General features: G+C 42.5%; 1 protein-coding gene across 5 annotated transcripts in view; it reads left to right on the plus strand.

Annotated features, from left to right (window-relative positions):
• Positions 1 to 14,654: 14,654 nt before the first annotated feature.
• SGMS2 (sphingomyelin synthase 2) overlaps positions 14,655 to 19,953 on the plus strand; it is an 82,170-nt gene continuing 76,871 nt past the window's right edge. For 3 of the 5 annotated variants that reach the window (XM_053657032.1, XM_053657033.1, XM_053657035.1), the window contains exon 1: positions 14,963 to 15,217. The gene's annotated coding sequence lies outside the window, so the exon portion shown is untranslated. Of the gene's footprint in view, positions 14,869 to 14,962; positions 15,218 to 17,981; positions 18,069 to 19,953 lie in introns of those variants that run through there. The other 2 variants (XM_037126689.2, XM_053657034.1) reach the window with 2 other exon arrangements.

Below are 19,953 nucleotides of genomic sequence, written 5' to 3' on the forward strand. Positions count from 1 at the left end.
AACTAAGTTATAATAGACCTTTTAAGCCGTATTTTTACATGGAATTTTACTTGATTGTGAGAGGTGGGAGAAACGAGAAACCATGTCACGGGCTTCAGTAGGGGAGTGGTAAAACCAGGTGGCGTTTCAGAAAGAGCCTGCTGGCTGCAGGACATGGACGGACGTGGAGAAGGCCAAGGCTGGAGACAGGGCTCCTTTTGGGGAACTCCAGTCTGTCCTAGGTTCTGAATGAGGGCTGGAAGGTGGTGACCAGGACAGAGCCGTGACAATGGGATGGGGAGACGGGGTGTCCCTCCGCAGTTCTGCTGCCTCGGTGAGTGCCTCAGGTGTCACTTTGGCTTCTTCTTTCTTCCCATGCAAATGCCAAGGTGATCATTTCTTCAGCTCACCTCTTCTCACCTATGGCAGCAAGGGGTATTATTTTTCCTTCCGAAACTCCCCCAAACATCCTGCCACGTAGCTGGAGGAGAGTTGACCAGTGCTTGCTGGTTCGAGGGCTTATTGCCTCCCTTGAAGAGAACAATTCTGAATTCAATATTGCTTGGGGGCTTGTACCATTTGTTTGACATGCTGCCATCTGGAGCTGCCTCAGAGAGGCCACATGACCCAGTGCCTCCGAGATGACAAGGATGGCGGTTTCCACCCAGAAGGTTAATATTTACCTCACGGGGAGAAGGAATACAAGTACTTCTTCATAAAATAGTAAGTTCCAAGCTTCTTCACCATATGTGACCCAACTATTCTTTGGAAAGGATGTGGCTGTTGGGCAGTGGGTGGGTGGACACAAACTCTCTCCTGAGAGCCCAGCCCTCCCTCATCACCTGCCACCATCAGAGTTCAGCAGGACTCATGACCCAATACAGGGTTGTGGGTTGTGATAAAAGAAACGAGGAATAAGTATCTTCTTCAAATAAAAAAGAAATGCCATTTTAGAACTCAATGGCCTCTCTATTTTCCTCCTAAATCCTTATGGTATTTGGGGTGTCAGGAGTTTTATGGAGTTTTTTGTTGTCATTTTTGCTCAACAGAAGCCTGATCAAAATAGCTTCAAGCAACATTATAAGTAAATAAGGTGAATTTAGTCAGCATTCTCCACATTTCACTGCTCTGTGCGTTCCCAGCCTCCAACACCTTCATCTAACGCTCTCTCGAAAGCAGGAAAATGAATGAACTAATTCACAACCAGACTTGAGTGTGGGTCTGTTAGGTTAAGGCGGGCCCTGTCCCAGAGAAGCAGAGCTGGTCTCAGAGGACCCAAGGAATTTTCTGAAAAACATGATTTTAGGGTAATGAAAATAGCAGGAAGGAGCGCAAGTCAGAACTGGTTCAGTCGAGATCCGCTGACAGCGAGTCTTCCTCCCCTCCTGCCCTCTGGCCCTGCCCTGTGCACCTTGAACATTTCATTTCACAACATTCTGACTGTAGATCTCTATCTGCCATTGTGGGAGCAAGCTTCAGCCCCACAGTATTTATGCGAAAATCTCTTGGCCAGAATTGGCCAAAAAGCTATTAGACCTGTGCCAACTCCAAAATAATAAATGTATAAATCTCTGTCCTGGAAAACAACGGCCTGCACTTCAAGTTCACAGAGACTTCAGTCTCTAACCCTTTTCTCAGTCTCAGCCCTTCCTAGCTCTAGGGCTGACCCCTGTAACCTGACCTGAATTCCATTCCCTCATTCACTGAACTCAATTTACTAGGTTTCTACTTCATGCTAGACACTGTTCTGGACCAGTCATTCTCATTCTTGGTTGTATACACTGGAATCATGCAGAGACCTTTAAGAAATACTGTGCCCGGGACCCACCTAAAGATTCCGATTTAATTGGTTTCTGGTGCAGTTTAAGCTTCAGGAATTTCTGAAGCTCTCCAGGTAATTCTAATCCACAGATAAAGTTAAGGGTCACTGCTCCAGACACTAGAGATACAGCAATGAACACGACAAATAAGGCAGGGCTTGTATTCGAACAAGTTCAGATTCTATTCCCTCTCTGAATTCTCTTGCCAGCTGATCCTTCTGCTACACTTGCTCTTCCAGGCCTTGGTTCTAGGTAAGACCGACTAACCACTATCTCTACTCAAGCACCCAGGTGTCCTGGCACAGTTGTATTAAACATATAACTCTGCTGATTAGTTCCATTATAAATTTATGAGCTTCATTCTTAGTTTGGCTCTCAGCACTGACAAATTTTTACTTATCTTTGGCCAGCTTCCTTTCTCATTTCTGACAGCAAATATCTCAAGTCTTTCTCTCTCTCTGAAAAACTCTCTCTGATGCTCTCTCAGCTGGTGACTCAACCTCTTAGTTAACAAAGAAAATAGTAGCCATTGTAGTGAACTCCCTCAACAAGCCCTCCTTTCCACCTTAACTTGAGTATCTTTTCTCTCTCTTTAGCTTTATTTTCTCTTTATAGCCAGATCCTTCTCTCCATTCCTACAAATGTGCTCAAACATCTGCCTATTAAAAAAAACCTCTCAGAATTGCCTATTTTCTCTCCTTTCTTTCCTTGATATATATATTTTGAAAGAATTCTCTATGCTTGCAGCCTCAACCCCCATTTTTCCACTTGCTTCTCCTGAATTTTGATTTGAATTCCATGGCCATCACTCTGCAGCTGTGCTTTCCAAACTTTTTCATTTTATGGCAACCAAAGAAAATTAACATATTTATTTGGCACCCTGAGGACAGCGATCAAGGTCACTCTTATCTCTCCTGAAGTGTCAGAAATTTAAGCCATTTATTCTTCAGCTCACCAGCCTACCTAGGCATACCGGGTGGGAAGCTCTGCTCCACCTACAGTGCTCTGGCAAAGGACACACCAGTGACTTCACTGACAAATGCAATCTTTGCTTGTCTGTCCACGTCCATTCTATAGTGAAATGTATTGATCATGGGGATTCTTTAATTAAAATGACCACAGTTTGTTCGATATAATGTGCAATTGGCGGCCAGAAGTTTGTGGAGAGAAGAGCAGGCTACCTTCCTTTCACTGTCTGCTTGATTGAAACCCAGGTGTTTGAGAGAGCACATCAGTAGGCAATGCCTGGGCTCCAGGGTCAGAGTACGTGGCCAGAGAAGGTCACTTGCTATAGTCCAAGGACACCAGAGTCTTAATTGACTAAACAATCGGTAAGTTGTGATAGTCAAGAATCATTTTGTGTGTTAGCGTACCCCTAGAATGTTTTCACAAATTAATTCTAATTAAGATCCTAGGCATGGATTACTTGCATTTTTCTTAGGACAGGCCATTTAGAGAGCCTCTGCGTGACGAACGTGAGGGTGGTTTTGTCCTGCGTATGGTTTAACTTGGGATTGTCCGGGGCAAACCTGCATAACTGTTTGCCTTACTTCATATTGGCCTCTTTTTTTCTCCTACTTGACCCTTACTATGAAGATAAGGTTTGTCCTGACAAAAGAGCATTTTTTTTCTCACCAAAATAAGAGGGGGTGGAATGTTAACACCCTGGCTACACCTAAGCTGTGTAGTAATTTGGAAACAGTTTGAGAGAGTGACTAATTACCCTAAACTTGGAGGTCACTGGCACCTTTAATTTGCCCTATTATCATTATTTCCAAATGGGCTGTGGATGCTAAAGTTCACATCCTTAGAAAAACCTTATCATAAACCCACCTGTATAATGGACTCTCAAAACTCCACAGGGAGCTGGGCTGGTTATTCTCCCTTTGCCATTCCAGGTATATTCTGCCCCTACTCAGGCCTATTTCGTACCCCTGGACACTGAATCTCTACCCATACTGTCACTGGGGCTTCCTCAGCCATCAGCTTTGGGTCAGGGTCAGTCATGGGCAGGAAGTCTGAGGGCAGGAGGAGGGACGTGGGAATCATTGTTCTCACTCTCTTCCCTCTTGCTGCGTCCCCTCCCCTAAGCCCACAGCTCCTTTTTTTGGCAGCCCCTTTCCACAGTGCTGGCTCCTCTTATGGCCCTGGAAACATCTTTCCCTTCCCACTTCAGGCCTAGCGGTGGACATGGCTTCCCAGGGTCCCTGGGTGCTTCATCTTTCTTATTTTATCTCTGTACTTGCCGGTCTGACTAGACTCTATAAATAGTTCCTTCATTAAACTCTTTTTAGGTAAACTCTTTCCGGGAGGGCCCTTCTAGGTGCTGGATGGGATGCTGCCTGATTCATGAATCACTTAGGAAAGCCAATTAGATCTTTAACAAAAACAAACTCTTGGGTATGCCATCTTCTTCCTGCTACAACCTTGTCTGTATAAGTGAATGTAGAGCCATATGCTTGTGGTTTAGCATTTTGGTAAAGATCATTACTATTATTATCCCATGCTTTTCTCTTAACCTTTTCTATTTCTTTAGTTATCTACAACTTATATTATTTAGCATGTCTCAAAGGGTTTTACCTTAGGAATGAAGGGGCAGTGGGAAGGAAGAAGGTACCCTGGTGACAGGTTTTTAAGCCGATTGGCACATTGTCCATTAGTTGGGTTAAAAAACGTTAAAAATAAATGTAAAATAAGCCCATTAAGTTTTAAGTTAATTCCAGGTGAAATATGATCACACTGTGAGGCTGTGATGGTAATGCATTTGTTTATTTCCCCATCTGTATTGAGGATACTTTGACATCAGGGATATGCGCTACACCTTTGTCTCCCTTATAAAATTTAGCAAAAAGTAGGTAGTACTTGATAAAATTTATGGGATACATGGGCTCAAAATGGATGAAAATATAATTAATCAAGTTTATTGAGTAGCAACAGGTTACTAAGTGGAGAAACATAGACTATATACAATAAAAATAAATTTTTTTCTTCAACTTTAATTAGAAGAAAAGCAAATCTAAGAAACAAACTAAACCAAAGGATGAGAGGGTTGAAAGGACAAGATTAATTTATAAGAACTGAATAAAAAAGGGCAAGGGCAAGAGAATGAAGAATGCCAGGTTGGGTGTGTATGCGTGTTGGGGGAAAGATGTCAAGAAATTAAATAGAAATTTTTTTTGAAAACACACCTAAGATTAGAAGGGTTGAAAAAACTGATAAGTCAAAGATTTTCATCTGTTACTACTTATGTTCTATGAATCTTTAACCCTGACTATATTTAACTACTAGGCAGCTATAAAGGTGATTGACACAGTATTTATTATATGTTTGATGCCATTGACTGTCCGATTACTACCTCCTCTTCATTATAGAAAAGGCTTAGATCAACAGACAGACTCTGTACCTTCTTCGTTAGACATTTTTGTTTGAACTAATGGCTGAAAAGTCATGGCTGCATAAAATGATATTGTAGGAAAAGTCATGTTTTCCTACAATATCATTCTTCTTCACATTTTAAATTAGGAAAAAATATAGTCTACTTTAATTTGCAGTGCAAGCCTGTGCCTTTACAGAAGGGCCAGGTTGGGTGAGGTGATACAGTCATCTACAGAGTAGATGTGTGGAGGAGCACATGTGTGCATACGCATTCGGTTTGCAATAGAACCAGGGGGAACGAATGGGGAGGAAGCCAATGAAGAAAGTGAGTGTGGCCTGGGAGACTGGCAGGCTGCCCAGATGCATGTTACAAGGAGTCAGTTTTCCTGGCATGGACACCATCTGTGAACTCTGGCCTTTAGTTATCTCTAGTAGCCTTAAAAATTCAAGTGTGCTAGAAAACCAAGGTGACTGGCCTTCTAGAGACTGACTCACAAGAATTAGTCACAGAACACTTTAAACACCAGGATATAACTGTGAAGTTCATTAGTGAATTCTGTTTCTCTAGAGTAGATTCCATCCGAGACCAGTGACTGTCCAAGAGGGAAGGGGGTTGGGGTAGGATGGTGGGGAATGACCCTCCCTATTGAGAAGGGTCCTCAGTCTCTCTGGGGAAGCTGTTTAAAGCTACTTAAGTCCCTTCTATCCTCTCCACCCACACCCCTCTTACCCAGCTCAAGACAGCCTTACTAGCCCCTTCCAAGATGTCGTGGTCCCTTGACTAAAATTATGGCTAATATTTCTTTAGGAAGGGTATAATTTGCTCAACTCTCTATTTTTAACAAAGGTACAGAAACTTTGCCTTTTCCAAATTTTTTTCAGTGTAAGAATCATCCCGGCCAGTTCCTTTAAATGATGTCTGGACTTCCTCCTCTAAAGATTCATGTGAGCCTCATGTGATGGTGATTCTTGTAAACCCTGCAAGTCTGGGCAATGCCACTCCAGGCTACTCTATCTAGACACTAGATCATTGTTCTCATGCAGGCCTCCTTTTAGCTGCTGCTGAATATTCCCAGTCACTTGTTCCCACTACCCTCCAGGAGACTCTCAGAACTTTTATCTGCCATTTCTCATGTGGCCCCAAAACTTAACCCTGTATGCTGGAAGCGAGGGTCATACAGTGAAACCCAAACAATGTCGCTGTTAGCCAGTCAAGCATATACACAGAACCCTAGGGGTTAAACCAACCCTTACTTCCGGTTCAGGTGCTATATTTCAACCAACCAGATCTCCCCAAGAATGATGCGTATTTGGTACTGTTCTCTCTAGCTTGGTCAGATTGCTGTCTTTCCACTTCTGCTCCACCACAGCTGTATACTCTCCTAACAGACCCATGGTTTCCTCTCTTGGTCAGCCGTGGTTAGTGTTCTCTAGATCCTAAGGAAAAAGGCAGGACCAGGGATCCTCATAGTTGTTTGGCCTCTGAATGGAGCAGCTGATATAAAAAGAGACCATTTGTGCTAAGATCACCTCCTTTTTGACATATCTCCTGAACTATATTATGCTAAAAAAAAAAGTATGTCTCCATTCCAGCCTCACACAAAACCACTTTCTACTACCTTGGCTTTAGGAAAAGGTCAAGCTATCAACTCCAGGTAAGGCAGGGGGTGGGGATTTAGGGAGAAAACCTCCCCCACCCCACTCACATGCCTGCTCCATCCCCATTGGCTTATTTCCATAACCCTCTCATTGACTTCCCCTGACCTCCCCGACTCTGCCTGTTACCTCTAATTCATTATCACAAACCCTCCAACAGGCTCAGTCGTTTCTTGGAATATTCCCCGTATTTGCTGGCCTTAGCTAAAATCTGGGAACACACATTCTCTGCAGCCTGTAAGGGGTATCTGATTTCTTCTCACACTCGATGTACCTTGGAGTTGAAAGGGAAAGTTTGTGTCCTTTTGATTTCTAGAGATATTTCAGAACTGAGGTTATGCCAGGCTTTAGTGAGATGCCCACTCCTTTGAGGCATTCACGTGTTCTATACTATCTTCTTTGTCTCCTCACCCCAACTATTATTAATTTTTGGCTTCTTATTTACAGTCTTCTCTATCTCTTGTCTGGCCATTATTCTGGGTAACCTCAACATCCATGAGAATTACTCTTTTAAGGCCCTGAACTCTCAAGTGACCTCTTTCTCTTCTTTCCTTCTCCACACTCACCCACTCCAGCCACATCCCAAGGCCCGGCTGTTGGCTCAAACCGCTCAGATAAATACTTCATAAATCTTACCAGCTGATCTCTTATTCTTCCAAATTCTCCCCTCCATTATCCCTGGTTTTCAGGTTCTGCCACATCTCCAGATCTCTAGGTATTGATCTTTTCACTTTTACTTTATTGATTGGCTCCCTCCTCTCTTCTCTCCCTGACCATTTTTTTTCTGAGTCCATTGTTTTATTGACACCATCCCAGACTCCCTCCCTCCTTTGCCTGTATGTCCCACCTACCCCTCCATTCTCCGTACCATGCCTAAGCGGCTGAGTGCTGCTGGAGAAAGACACCGTGGCCCAGAATTCAATTCAGTCTTCAATGCCATGTGTCAGATTTATGAAGTTTCTCTAGTCAGTTCATTGTCTTACTCTCCAGCAGGGGTACTTCAAATGGTTCCCATTCTTTCCAAAGCCTTTCACTTGTTCCGCTTCTTTATTCTCAGTTGATGATGTTCCTTTGTGGTCAGCAGAATAGGCCCCCAAAGATGTCCACATTCCAATCCCTGGAACCTGTGATATATTACATTACAAAAGGACTTTGCAAAACAGCTCAGATTATCTAGGCCCAATTTAATCACATGAGTCGTTAAAAACAGAGCTTTCTCCAGCTGAGGCAGAGGCAGTCTGATAGACTCCATGTGAGGATTCAACACACTGTTGCTGGCTCTGGGACAGACCCCTCTACTGGCTAAGGGTGGCCCACAGCTGACAGCCAGGAGGGAAATAGAGAACTTGGTTCTGCTACTGATGGGAATTAGATTCTGCTAACAACCTGAATGAGTTTGGAGTCCCGCTAGAGCCCGCCGCTAAGAGCTTCACTAGCCGACACCCCGATTTCAGTCTTGTAAAACTTGGCGCTGAGAAACCAGCAGAGAAGCCTGTAGGACTTCTGCCAACACAACATTTGTGTTGTTGGACACTAGTACGTTTTTGGTGATTTGTTATAGCAGCAATAGAAAACTAATACATGCCTTCTAACTCACAAAAAAATGGAAGCACCAGAAGGAATGATTTCAACTTTCTGCAAGCAGCCTGCAAACATTACTGCACCATTCCCATGCTTTTCTTTGCCTCTTCTTCCCTCTTGTTTTATTGGAGAAGCTGTTCCTTCTCATTTCTCAGGCTATTTTTTCATCTGTTCTGCATGCCATTGCCTCCTGACTTTCCCCGAACTGTCTCTTTTGATTATCATCTTCTCCATCTCTCTCATCTCCTTTACTGCTTCCTTCCCATCAGCATTCCACTGTAGAACATTTTCATCATTACAGTACCCGGCACCCATTAGCACTCACTCCTCATTTCCCACCAACCCAAGTTGTATTTTGTGAATTTATTGTGCTATTACTTTAGCACCCCTTATAGGTCGGCACTTCAGGAAGCCAACTCAATGGCCTCCTGCCGGGCTCCCCCGTAGCCCACCCCATCCGGGTCCTGCTCCCCCACAGTATACCCACACTCCCTCTGGTTACGGTCAACGCAGACCTCCCTGCCACCAGATCCAATGGACTTTTTCAGTCTTTATTTGACTTGCTCTCTCAGAAGCGTTTGATATAGATGACCGTTCCAGCTTTCTCAAACCTCCCTTTTTCTTGGTTTTCTTGACACTACATTACTCTGGTTTTCTTCCTCTCTCTCTAGTTTTGTACTTTTATATCTGCATTGTTCTCCTTTATCCAACCTGTAGCGTTGGGCTCTCTCAGAGCTCTCCTTTCCTCACTCTGTGCTCTTCCAGACCACCTCATCTTTTCCTATGGCTTCCTTGTTATCTACATACTGACTCTCCCCAAACTAATGTCACTAGTGTAGGCCTCTTTTCTAAGTTCCAGGCTGATACCACCAGCTGTCCACTTACATCCCCGATTAGTCATTGCACATCTCAAACTCATCGTGTTTCAAACTCAGCCTCTTCCTCCACAAACCTGTTCCTGTCTTGGCATTCTCGTCACTGCTTGGGAAAAGGCACCACCATCTGCCCCAGTGTACACGTAAACAAACAAAAATAAGCAGGAGTTATTTTAGCTTTATTCCCATATCTAATGGATCTGTAGATTCTGACCATTATACTTGAAATCTACTCTGCTTCCTACATTCCCATCACCACTCTCTTAACCTAGACCCCTGCCATCTTGCACATGAACTGCCACAAAGCTACTTATTGCTTTTCCTACACGCCCCGCCCCCACCCATCCTGCTCCAGTCCAGAAGTAATAATATTAATAACATGAGGCACATGGTACCTTTCATTTACTTTTCTGGGTACCCCAAATACTTTTATTTAATTACAGCATTGAATACGTAATATGGTATAGTATTAACTATAAAAAAAGGTAGCCCCAAATTTCCCATTAATAAAAAACTATAAAAATATTATATTAAACTGCTCCCCAAATATAATTGGACCACCAGATTTCAGATCATGTTCAATATACACACAGTGCACAAGAAGGACCCGCTAATATAATAATAATGAGAAAAGAGCACACTGTGCAGTGCTAGGTTAAAAAAATAGGATAAAAATCATACGATGTTGAAATTATCTTAAACGATAGAACTCTAAAGAATGAAGATCAGACTACAAAATGTAACAATGGTTTTATTTTTCCTTATTTTTCACTTTCTCTATAATATGGCAATATTAACTTATATTTTTTATAAAGTTTAAAATGAATGTTTTTAAAACTAAATAAGTAAGATTATTATTACATCAGTGTAGATGATACAATTTTAAAAATGGTGGTCAAAAGTATAAACTTTGGAGCCAGACCTCCTGGTTTTATACAAGAGTGTCACTTATTTGAGTGTGATTTCAAGAAAATGGCAATCTCTTATCTTTGGTTATCTCATATGTAGAGAAGAGCATTATCAGTACCTACCCAAGAAGGATGCTAAACGGATTAAATGATGTAATGCAGGGAAATCAACTTGCACAGTCCCTGGCATACAATAAGTTCTCAATAAATGGTATGTGTTTGGTCTTGCACAGGGTGAATACCTGAAATCCCAAATCCACAGGGTGACTATGGGGGCAACTTTTCTCACAAGTCCCCCTGTCCGCCACAGATGAAAGTAAACACTACCAAGACATGATCTGCTTGGGGAGGAGAGGTGGCCAGTTTCTCAGAGGAAAAAGGCCTCCAGCCCCTTCCTCCAGGGGCTTTTATTGGATTATAATACATAGGAATACAGGGTGGCAAGGATCAAACCGTAGATAACATTTCAAAGAAATCTGAAGGCTTAGTCTGAGTCAGAGTGTCAGGAAGGGAGTTTTGCAGAAACTTTAAGGTTTCCTGCTTGGACCCTTAACATATGAATGAAAGCACTCTTAGCAGAGCAGGTTTCATAGGTTTTTTAGGAATTCTTTGTCATGCCAGATTCCCCCCCCCCCCCACCAAGGTCTGCTCTGGCAAGGCAAGGAGCTCCACCCCTCCCCATCAAGTATTCAGGCTTAAGAAGATTAGAGCCAGGAAGTGTTTCTCCCAGAGGACAAGGGGACTCGGGCTATGTCACATAGCCGAGGGGCAAGGATCCATTGCTTGCTCTTTGTTGCAGCCCCCTGAGTCCTTCTATTATCGCCTCCCAAGTGATCATGTCTGGCTTAGGTTGCCCCCCCCATGTGAGGGGTCTTACTCATCATTGACTTCCAACCAAGCTTTGGGGGCAGGGAGAAGAAACTGAGGCAGCGTTTGCTACCATAAACAAGCTTTGTCTCCTGTGGCTCGCATTCTGGAGGTCACTCACTCATCCTTAGCCACAGGGAAGTAGAGTTACAATTCCTGAAACCAGGCAGAAGGGTCCACAACAGGTGAGCAGCCTTAATCTCTAGTTGTTCTGGGAGTTACTGTCTCTCCAACGAGGTAGTAAGCTGCCCTAAGTCACAGACTCATTGTATTGGGTTGGCCAAAAAAGTCTGTTTAGTTTTTTCTGAAAAATAAAAGACATTTTTCATTTTCACGAATAACTTTATTGATTTATTTTGAGTATGTTGACTATCTCCTGCATGACATAACACTGATCATTCTCAATTAATGTCTGGATTTGATTGCTATCAGCTTCAACTGGTCTGTCCGACCATGGAGCAGTGTTCAGTGAGAAATCTCCAGCATGAAACTTCACAAACCACTGTTGACAAGTTTGGTCAGTCACAGCACTGTCTTTTTTTTTTTTTTTTTTGCACTGTAGTTGTGTTTTTACCTTTTTTGCAAAATAAAGCATAAAAGGGTAAAATGTTGTGTATTTTCTTCCATTTTCAATATTAAAATGGCTACACCCAAATTATCCAACTTTGATGTTTTTTTAAAAAATGCACACTGATATGACAGCTGTCACAATTCAATCTAACAAAATTGTTTCGAATGAAGTTAAAGACAACAAAGTGTTACAAGAGACATCTTACAGAAAAAAAGCAAACTTTTTGGCCAAACAATATTACCACCTTTCAAGTTCCAATATTGTTTAGGTTGTTGTTTTTAATTACAAAAGCAATGCAGGCTCACTGAAAAATTGTCAACAAATACAGGCTTCCGCCCACACTCTACCCTTCTATATTTCATGCCAAGAGTTAATATATAGTTTGGTTATGGGTTTTTTCAGAGGGCAGGGCGTCTGTTTCACAAAAATGGTATGTGTGTGTCCTGCGTGTCTTCTTGCTGCTTGTATTTTTCACTTAACAAGGACCGTTTTCTAAGTCAGAGCCTATGGGACAATTTTATTCTTTGTTTCTAATTGCCTACATGGAATTCCATTACATGGAGTTACTTTACCATTGGTTTGTTCTTTCGGGCTTGTTCATTTGTTTATTTCACTCACTTAGTAATTACATGGCAGGCACCATGCTGGATCCTAGAAAAACTATACATAATGCTGCAATAAATATCCCTATGCAAATTTTTTGAAAAGCAAACTTTCCCATTGCTGAGACATATGTTTAGAATATGCACATAGGGATTCTTAGATAAACAACGTGGGCACAAAGTAGAAACTCAATAACCATTTGTTGGTTGAGGGAATGACTTAGGTATACCCAGAATACGAGTTGCTATAAAAGGAGACAGACACCACAGATCCAAGTTTTCCTAACTTAGTATGTTTTAATCAAACCAAATGAATATCTGTAAAACTTGATTTACAGTATGCGAGAGTCTAGGAAAATAATCGACAAGAACATACCTGTCTGCCTTTTTCTTCCTTACAACACTTAGCAGTACTATTTTTAGAAGGTGACTAATCAAGGACTTAGTAAATTTTGATACATTATAAGAACAAAAAGCTGCCGTTAAAGAGAAAAAAAAAAGAAATCGCCTCTGTGAGATGGACAAGACACTACTTTTCAAAACAGAAATTAAATATGTCTCATATGTTGACAATGCGTGGAATGTAAAAACTTCATGCAACTCAATCACAATTATACTGTTGGTTTTATTGGAGGATATTCAGGTGGTATATTAAAATGACCTAATTATTTATTTCACAATATTAAACTGAATCCCAATAGTAACCGCAAATGCAGACCTGCCCACTAGGCCTCCCAGACAGAGATCCCTTGACAGAGCGGCAGGATTTACATCACGTGATAACACAGACAGGACGGCAGGTTTTGTTCTGGTCTTTTCTACTTCATCCATGTATTTAGGCCCCAAAGCCCCACAACATCATTTTTAAGATCTATAGAAAGTCTTATATACACATATTTCCATAATGTCTAAGTACTTGGGCCATAAAGCAGGAAGTATGTATGTGGGATATTCACCCAAACTGTCCTGAGGCTGCCCATCTGAATCTAGTTTTTCTGTGTTACTCATGGACAGGACACCCAAGGTTTTGATTAGATCTGTGATGGTCTGTAAAATATGCTGGCTTGGCCCTGACTGGGTGGCTCAGTTGGCTGGCAAGAAGTACACCAAAAGTTTGCAAGTTCAACTCCTGGTCAGGGCACACACCTACATTGTGGTTTTTATCCCTGGTTGAGTGTGTAGGGGAGGCAAACAATTGATATTTCTCAGTCTCTCAAATCAATAAACATATCCTCAGGTGAGGATTAAAAGATCTTATTTTAGAGTTGGTTTGAATTTCCATTTGCTTTGACTGCATCCTAGCAAGCCAATCCATTTGCTATTGCCTTCTGGGCAAAATGCCTGGGCTGTGTAAAATTAAAAATGAACTCCTACTGAAATGAAAAAATAGACCCAAGGAAAACAAATTCCAGTTGTTGGTGTTTTCTACTGAGTGCATTTCCTACAACAATGGTGTGGAACCTTTGGTTAATTTGAGGAGCACTTTCATTCAAGTGAGACTTTTCTAGTAACATCTCACACTTGTCTGCTTCCAACTGCCCTGCGTGGGTTTTTTTTTTTTTTCCTGCTACCATTGTGTTTAATTACCATAGACAAATGATTGTTTACTGATATTATTTCTCCACTAGGCACCCGGAGATGACTCTGGATTATTTTTGTTGATTATATGGAATCACCCATAAGCCAGTGTAAATCTTAAACACAATTACCCTGTCCGCAGGTAGAAATTAACAAATCATTTCTATTAATTACATTCAATACAGATTTGGCAAAATCCCCTCTAATTCATCCTAGTTAGAATTTCTAGGGCTGCCATCCTTTACTTTGAAAGCTGCCCAGCAGATGCGTATGAATAGCAACAGCAAAAACTGTGGAGCCCTAACCATTTTTAAGAAGGCAACACCCCTTCTAAAAACATAATTGCCGAGCTCATCAAAGAAATGACACATGACTGCCTTGTGCCCCAAAAGCTGTGGCAAAGTGCAGTGTTCAGCTGAGCAAAGAAAGACTCTTTCACTGTTTATTTTGGTTACGGTTTCTTATCCTTAAGAGAAGTGAGTCAATTAACAGGACAAATGACACGGTGGTTAGTCACTAAAGGGAAAGTATTATTAACCTCATTAACTTGAAGCACCCTTCCAGTTCGCACCTAGAGTTGCCACTGTACGGACTGATAACTAACCCTGCCAGGCCACACTGTGAAGTGTGGGCACCCACCTCTCAGACTTAGGCCCCGGCAACACCCTTTGAACAACCGCCCATGTCCCTAACCAAACCCACTCACGCCCAGGTCAGGAAGCAGTTCCTGAGTTAGACGAGTTGCGGGGGTGGGGGATCCCTTCCCGGCCCCACCCCTGAAAGTAACTGGGAGTGACACCTAAACAAACAACGTTCCCAGATTAATCTCAGTCACTGGTCGCAGAGGTCCGCTCCCTGCGGACGCTCGGAGCTGCTGCGCGTAGAGCCAGTCGTCGGCCCTTCCAGCCAAGCCCCTCCTTCCCTGCACCTTTAATGGCCGGGAAAGGGGAGTGTCGGCCGGGGTTTTCGTCTTAAGAAGTCGCACCGGTTTTTCGAGCTCCGCTCGGCGCCCGGAGAGCCACAGCAGCGGGAGCCGGCTGCCACGAGCGGCCCGCGGTGAGTCACTGTTTGGACACGGAGTGGGCGGGCGAGGGTGTGAGAGAATGAATGATGTCAGGGGAGCGCAGGGCGGCGGGCGGGGAGAGCGGGCCGCCGGGCCGCGGTAAACACCCTGCGCTGCGCCGCCGGCCGAGGCGGGCGGGGAGACCCCGCCCTCGGCGCGCACCGAGCCTCCCCAGCGCTGCCCGTGTTGCGGCGCCGCCAGCACCGGTCTTGGGGGCGGCGGCCACGGGAGGGCGAGACCCCGAGCAAACTTTGTAGCGGCTTTGGCTGCGGAGGTGGCTGCGGCAGCGGGGTCTGACCGCCAGCCAGTCCGCGGGGAGCTAGTGCCTTCGGCTCGGAGCAGGTAAGGAGCAGTCGGAGGGGCCGGGAGGAGGATGGGCTGGGAAGCCGCGCGTCCTGCGAGGCGCGGGGAACGGGAAAGTGGACAGACTGCTGGCAGGAACGCGGCTCAAATTCGGCCCCCGCGAGCTCCACCCCAGGGGATCCCGCCTTGGTTTTGCCAGAAAGAGGATTGACGGGTGGCTTCGGTCTCCTTGCCTTGAGCATTCAGCTCATTCATTTGCAACCATTTCGGGTAACTCGGTCCTGGCGTTGAAAGGACGCTTTAAACCATAGGTTGTTTTAGAGGCACTCCGGAGGTCAAGGCTGAAGTTCAGGTGGTGACGGAGGGACTGATTCTCTCTCTCTCTCTTTTTTTTTTTTTTTTTTTGAGAGGCTCTGGGCAGCCCATACTGAAACCTTTCAACGTTTCGCGGCCCCTTAAGGAAAGACTTGGTTTCCTAGCGCTAATGGGAAAGGAGCAGTATATCCTTTTGAGATACGGGTAGTTGTTACTAACTCGCAGCTGTCTTGAAACTCAGGCGTCCTGTCCTGCATTCTTTTATTTATCAGTCTGTGTCATTCTTCCATTTTATCTTGCCTGCTCTGATATGACCTTAAAATCATTTTGACAAGTATTTTAAATTTTCAGAGAGATCTGTTTAGTGTCTCTTAGGTCGGGTGCAAATTTGGAATTTAAACTTTACTTTATAAATAAATCTTTGTTTCACCCTTCCTCCCATATATTAACGGGTGGGTTCTCAGTTACATGAAACACTGTGATTCAGTAAAGTGGGACCGTAAGGACTTAAGAGATCATTAGAATTAAAGCGCAAAGGACCTGTAATGTCTGGCACAAAGCAGACCCCAACGGATTGTAACTGTTTATACAGAAATAATAGGGTGTTCCAGCTGGCTCAAGTGGTAGCCAATTACATTTCCACGAGTTTTCCTACTTACCAATTTGGTAGACTGAGGTTTTGCATGAGAAATCCTTTGGCAAGTTCCTCCAAATAAGAGGGAGTGTCTTCAGGAAGGTAAACATTTCAGTGTGTGTACCTGAAAGGTGTTTGGTTTCCACCTCAAGTGGAGGAAACTGCTGTTCAGTGTTTAAACAAAGTCAGAGTTGCTGAAAGTGAAAACTTGGAATCTGGTGGAAGACTGGATGTGTGGAAAACTCTCTAACTTTATTCTTAAGTCTTTTTTCTTAAAAAAAAAAAAAGCTATGCAACATTCCCTTGGCTTAATGATACTCCTACTTTACAATAGTCTTCCGGTTGAAGTGGGTTTTTTTTTATGAGTTAATGTTTAATTTGGTTTCTTTGGTTTTGTTTTTGAGTAAAGCTGGTTGACGTCTGAACCTGGAGGGAAACAGTTGGACACCTTTGCATTGCTGCTACTGGTCCTCAGTTTCTCTTCTCCCAGAGTCTCATAAAAGCCCTAGGAAATATTCCAAAGAAGCCTAATCACCGGTTCAGGTGTTATTGAAAACAGTTGTTTTCCCCTCATCTAGGACAACTCTTAGGGTCAAAGGTCATGAGTGTTTTCCCTCAGCGCCTCTGTGGAGAGATCTGGAGACTGCTGTGGCATTCAGAATACCCGAGACTACCTGGGTGGGAACTCACCAGCTGAGTTATTCTGACTGAGTTACTTGAACTTTCTGGGATTCTTGTGGGACTTTAAAAAAATAAGGAAAAAAATAGGAATAATCTTACATTCATTAAAATAGGCAATGGAATACAAGTGAGCACTTTCCTTTTTAAAGATTTTATTTATTTACTTTTTGAGGGGAGCAGGGGAAGGGAGGGAGAAAGAGAAAGGAGAGAAGCATCAGTGTTTGAGAGATACATCAATCCGTTGTCTCCCACACACCCGAAACTGGGGGATCTGGCCCACAACCCAGGCGTGTGCCCCGACTGGGCATCCAACCAGGGACCTTTCAGTTCTCGGGCTGGTGCCTAATGCACTGAGCCATACCAGCCAGGGTAAATTTTTTCTTAAAGAAGTGATACTTTGGAGGGCAACTATTTATTTACTTTAAGAAACAAGTACTAAGAATTCTAGATGGTTAAAGATTAAAGGTAACCTATCTACCTTTGTCCAGTTCTCTTATAGAGAAATCGAAGCCTCAGTTCTGAACTACTGCTATCAGACATTTATTCAGTTCATTGCATTGGTGAACATTTAGTAAACAACTACTATTCCAGTCCCTATGCTAGGTGCCATGGATGCTAAGAAGGAGATACTGGAATGAACCGGGTTCATTCTCTACATAGCTTTTTCTAACTTCCTTTTTCCCCACCCAAACATGGGCATCTTTATATCTTTAAAATAGTTGTACAACATCACTTACAGTTTTCTGTTACATATCTGCATTTCAACTCAGTCTCCTATTGTTAGTTTGTTTCCAGTTTTCACTATTTTAAGCAACTTTGCATTAAATACCCTTCTAGTTCTGTCTCTGCACATCCATGATTATTATAGTCATTTAAAAAAGTCATTGATAATGTTGAATTTAGCTGCCCTTTTTAAAACCATAATCAGAATTTTAAAAGTTTCTCCTTCCTCTTTAAAATTTGAGTTCTAATTTCTGTGTCCCTTTGGTGTTTCTCATATGGTTTCAGCAATAGGATTAACATTCTCTGTGGAGCTGCACGATAGGTCAGCAGCTCATTGCATAAGGGGTTTATCTGATGAAAATGGAGCACACAGTCTTTCTTAAAGAACTGGTTGTTTGTGTAGTTGGTATTAGCCCCAAAGCAAACTTCTTTTCCTGGGGAAGGAGAGCAGAATGGAGCAGAGCTAATTGTGCCCCGCAGCTCTCTGGAATAAATTCTACTCCTTCAGTTTGCTTCCTTAGGTGCCCAGTAAGATAGGTAAGTTAAATTTTTCAGATACTGCATTTACCAGATTTATCACTAGGTTTTAAATAGGCTTAATCACTTGTAAATAGGTCGCCTTTTAAAAAGAAAACCTTACACACTTGTTTGATTTTTTTTGGAAGGTATATCATTGGTAAGACATTTTGCGTTGATTTAATGAAAGTACAAGAAATTTCCATTAGCTAGCTTTCAGTATAGGTATAGAGCATGACTTCATTTAAACATTCTTAAGTTTTATTGGGTTGGCCAAAAAGTGCCCTTAGTTTTTTTTATATGATGGCTCTAGTAGTGTTTAGTTGTCTTTAACTTCATTTGAAATAGTTTTGTTAGATTGTATTATGACAGCTGTCATATCAGTATGCTTTTAAAAAAACAAAATATGTGAATTTTTGTGCAGCCATTTTAATATTGAAGATGGAAGAAGATACGTAACATTTTCAGCATATTCTTTATTATTTGAAGAAAGGTAAAAACACGACTGAAATGCAAAAAGGGATTCGTGCAGTGTATGGAGAAGGTTCTATAACTGATTGAACAGGTCATACGTGGTTTGCGAAGTTTCTTGGTACTATTGACATTTTGGCCAAATAATTCTTTGCTGTGGGACTGTCTTATGCATTGGGAGATGTTTAGCAACACCCCTGGCCTCTACCCACTAGAAGCCAATAGCGGGATGTAGCTGATATATTTAAAATATTCAATAAAGTTATTGGTAAAAATGAAAAATGTGTCTTTTTTGGAAGACAATAATGGACTTTTTTTTTTTTTGCCAATCCAACACTGTAATATCATACTTTCTTTGCTACCGTGAGTCAAAATTTTAATTTTGCTTTGGGTTTATTTGTCCATTTCCAGTGCTGGTTACTTTATCCTGATTGATACGATAAAGGTGTTGAAATATGAGTGTTCAGTTCAAGTTCAGCCTTTTCCTGCAGAAACCCAGACCAGTTCACTTCAGTAATTTCTCATAATGACTTGTAATTAGAAGCAGAATTTTAAAAAAGTTAATAGAATTAATGTGTAAATAGGGTAATCAGTTATTTACTGGTTGTTTTTTCCTGCTTCCAAACCCTAATTTAATTATTTGCTTACAATTCAAAATTCAGTCTTAAGATTTTGTGTCTTAGTTTGATAGTGTTGCTTAAAACTTCCAAACCAAACTATGCACATTCTTAAATTTTTTTTTAAGACGCATTAACTAGATTGAGTATTTGGTATGTACATCTTTTCTCTCAATATACGCCTTTGTACTGTTCTTAAAAAAATTAAGTAAAATCACAGGCTAAAATTATTAAAGTAGAGGGCAATGAAAGGTGATGGAAGGTAACAAATTCAAGTGCAGTGCAACTGTATCCAAGGGTGCGCTGGGTGTGCCCCACTTCGCTGCCGGGTAGTGCCTGTGCTGAGGTTCACAGGTGGTGACGCATTTTGACTGTGGAAGGAGAAATGCCCAGATGTCGGGGCCAGCCTCAGGCAAAGCTGAGCCGGAGCTAAAATAGCCACCTTAAGCGTTCTCAGCTCTAAGTTTACCCAGTGTGCCTGCCCACACCAAGGAGGCACACCATGGTTATCGGAATGAGGGTGAATTGCTGTCCAACTGAAACTGTGGAACTGGAAACAGTGTTATTTATTGAAAGTTGAGGAATAAGCACTTACCTTCGGACACTAACCACTTTTCATGAAGATGATTAGAAATGCAAAATACATGATAAGGATTAAACTTTTAAAAATCCTTTCCACACATTATAAGGGACTGAAGGGAGGGGTGTCCCTGAAGGTGGGAAAGGAACGGCTGAAAGAAGATGGGACAATGCCAAAGGCAGGTCCTGTGCTCCTGGGGCAGTCCGTGTACATCCTCTCAAGGCCTGCTGGGAACTGG

Source organism: Artibeus jamaicensis, unplaced genomic scaffold, assembly GCF_021234435.1.
Source record: "Artibeus jamaicensis isolate MK-2021 breed Jamaican fruit bat unplaced genomic scaffold, CSHL_Jam_final scaffold_3222, whole genome shotgun sequence".
NCBI lineage: Eukaryota > Metazoa > Chordata > Mammalia > Chiroptera > Phyllostomidae > Artibeus > Artibeus jamaicensis.